Genomic DNA, 3,412 nt, shown 5'->3' on the forward strand with positions numbered 1-3,412 from the left:
GAACCCTGCTTAGGTTTTAGCTGCAGGAGGCAAATGGCAGTACACAAACTTAACCATATAGCATAGTGTTGTATAGTATGGTATGGTATATGGAAATCATATAGTATAGTGTTGTATAGTATGGCATGGTATATGTAAATAATATAGCATAGTGTCATGTACTATGGTATGATACATGGAAAACTGTCAAAGTTGATTTTTGTTCTATTTGTTCTGTGTCCTACAGGTTCAAATTTTCTTAAGAGCAAAGAATACAGAAAGTGCTCATGAACTGGATTTATATGAGGCTACATGGCAAGGGGTTGACCATTTTAACAAGAACTGAATTATAACCCTTTAGCAAAATTGGTGTGCATTCATCATACAGTGCTGGCTTTCCTGAAGACAGTCTTCCAAGAATATACGAATTGGGGCCATATTAAAATCTCACCCCCTTTTCCTTCCCATATGCCTCTAGTTTCTGAGTTTCTCCTCTCCTGTTTTCATGTAAGTGGTTTTATGTTGCTATTAAAATATGGGATATGCTTTAACAGTCCCATTCTTTGAAGTGTTCATACCTGACAACATTGCCTTTTCCAGAATTTCCCTCCAGGCTGTGGATTTTCACACTACAATAATGATCACAGATGTCAGACTTGGCATTGGAAGCCAAGTTACAGTGTCCTTGAGACACACATATATTTCCATCTACAGATGCTAAGAGATTTTGTGAATTGGATGTTTTTCAGGAATTTATCAGTTCTACAAAAAGACCATATGCAAAAGAATTGGAAACTGTCGACTTCAAAGATAAACTGGAAGAAACAAGGGGCCAAATTAACAGCTCTGTTCTTCTTGATGTCTTGATGTCCCAGGGATTTGATCATGTCTGACACACTCAATAGAAGCTTAGTTTTTATTTACTGTATTTTATTTATTTATTCTTCTCTTGTATAATAATCCTGACCACAGTTTCCCACCACTCCTCCCAGTTCCCCCCCCCAACATTCCCCCTTCTCCAGATCCACTGCTCCTCTGTTTCCTTTCAGAAAAGAGCAGGCCTCCAAGGGAGATCAACCAAACTCAGCATAATAAGACGCAATAACAAGGCTGGACAAGGCGATCCAGTAGGAGGACATAAGGTCCCACGAGGAGGCAAAAGATTCAGAGGTACCCCACTCCCACTGTTGTGAGTCTCACAAAAACCCCAAGCTAAAGAACCATGTCCTGTATGCAGAGGACCTGGTACAGACCAATGCAGTCTCACAACCCAAAGCAGAGGTGTATTTAATCAACCAAAGACTCCTGTCAAGAGGACCCATTTGGAAGAGAGGGGCCAGAGTAGGAACTGACATGCCAACAGCAGAAATTCTCTCCAGATCATTCTCTCCTACAATTAATCTGTTGTTGTGTTTTCTACAGACTAGTTTGGAAATGTGTGAGTTTAGACATATGAGATACTCGTAGGATTCCATTCTTTCCCATATCTCTCTTTTCTTGTGTCTTTTAATGTGGAATGTAATAATATTTAAGTTTATGGCCACCACAGAGAAAAATATTCCAGGGAAAGTTCTTTCCGGTCAAGTAGAATCAAAAGGACAATCACCTTTTCCTTGGTCAGTAATTGTGCTTGTCAGAATGTTACACTGAATGTCAGCTTCCAATAGAAGGCACAAGCACTTGGGTACATTATCCAGAGACACTTTGACAAGTGAGGGCTCTTGTCAGGGAAAGCTCTGATTAAGCATTCGCTGCCATACCTGTCTAATATGTCTTCTGCAGTTCTAACTATGCACTTCTCATTCCTTATTTCTAGGTCTGCCTAGTCCGCTGATGTCCAACGACCCTGCTTCAATGCCCTTCCGACACTCTAAGGCTGAGAGAGTTGTACTCATCTGTGAACTACATTTATGTATGTAGTCACATGCCAATCTTATTGTGTCTGTTAGTATGCACCATCAGGTACTTTAATTCACTCATGCCTTCTCTTTCCATGTGTTATTTGTAAGTCCTTTAGGGAGAGGGAACACAATACAACCCTAAGAACATGGCACCTCTAACTTCCAAGCCATCAGACCCATGCTGTGCTTGGGTTCCTTGGGAGTTGCTCAACTTCCATCGCTGGAAATGTTTCTTTCCAGTATGGGCAAAGGGTTAACAAGCATGTAGCATAGGGAATTAAAATATGAAAAGGGAGAGCTGACCAAGCACTAAGATTTAAGATTTAAGATCTCTTGAGACCTTTGGATCACAGCAACAAGCAGGGAGCAGTCCAGTGCTGAACATACAGTTGTGGTGAATTAGATGTTAACATCCTGTTCCAATCTCATGGTCACTGTGGTTAATCTCTGAGTTTTCCTGAGGAACAAGCAAAGTGGTAATAACTGTCTTCATATGTATGTGTGCATGTATATTTCACTTCACAACTGAAGAAACTGGGGCTAAAGAGATGAAACATTTTGTTTATGACTCTGCCCTCAAACCCTCAAACCCATATTTCCCCATTACGCCTAGATACCCTGATATTTTATTAGGTGCACCACCCATAGCCTCTCTTTATGATCTTGTTTTCCATGCTCCACTGATGCCTGAAATGGTCCTTTCACCATTGAACTCATTGTCGTTTATGAGTTTGATTCTGGCTAGGAACAGGACTCAGGACAAGGGGAAGAGAAGCCATCGTGTCACCTTTATTCAGTCAGTCAAATGCATTCTCATTGACTGCATGTGGTAAATTCTGGGATGCTAAGGAGTGATATTAAGAAATGATCGAGGCAGGCTCTAATCTTTCAGATCCTAGTAGTCATTATGGAAGATGCTGGAGTAAAAGTTTATGATGAAACAAGCTAGCATATAACAACAGAGCATAGGCGACCGCTCCTGAAAAGCAGCTGGCTCACTTTTGGGAGCCTTCCTGAAAAGCAGTGTAGGAAAACAACAGATCCCAAGGGTCAAGGAGCTGCAGGAGATCTGGGATTGTCAAATCAGGCTTCCCCTTAACGTTTCAGAGCAAAGCTGTGTCCTCTATTGGGACATGCTCCCTCTTCAATTCTATCAGTTTATTTCTCCTAATCAAATTTGATAGTGCATGTTTTGCCTGTAATGTTGTGCACGCTATCAAAACGATCAATGGCACTCTACATGGAAAAGATGGAGGTCAGAGTTAGAAGTTTCCTCCAGTTCACCTTCTGTGGCTGGCTTTGCAGGTAGGGTTGCTTTATTTTACTCTAACATGCGTCTGCTTAGCTCAGGGCAGGATCCACCGACAGACTCTTCCTGCCCGTGCTTGTCGCAGGCCATCCGAAGCTGTGCAGACAGCAGTAGCAAGTTCGGCCTGAATCACGTCTTCCAATTTTGCCCAGGCTGCCAAGAGTTATGAGTAAGAGAGCAGCTGTGGGCGGGGCCAGGGTGGGAGGCGCGGGCGTGGCCACAG

The sequence above is a fragment of the Mesocricetus auratus genome, unplaced genomic scaffold (assembly GCF_017639785.1).
Source record: "Mesocricetus auratus isolate SY011 unplaced genomic scaffold, BCM_Maur_2.0 Super-Scaffold_100676, whole genome shotgun sequence".
NCBI classification, from domain to species: domain Eukaryota; kingdom Metazoa; phylum Chordata; class Mammalia; order Rodentia; family Cricetidae; genus Mesocricetus; species Mesocricetus auratus.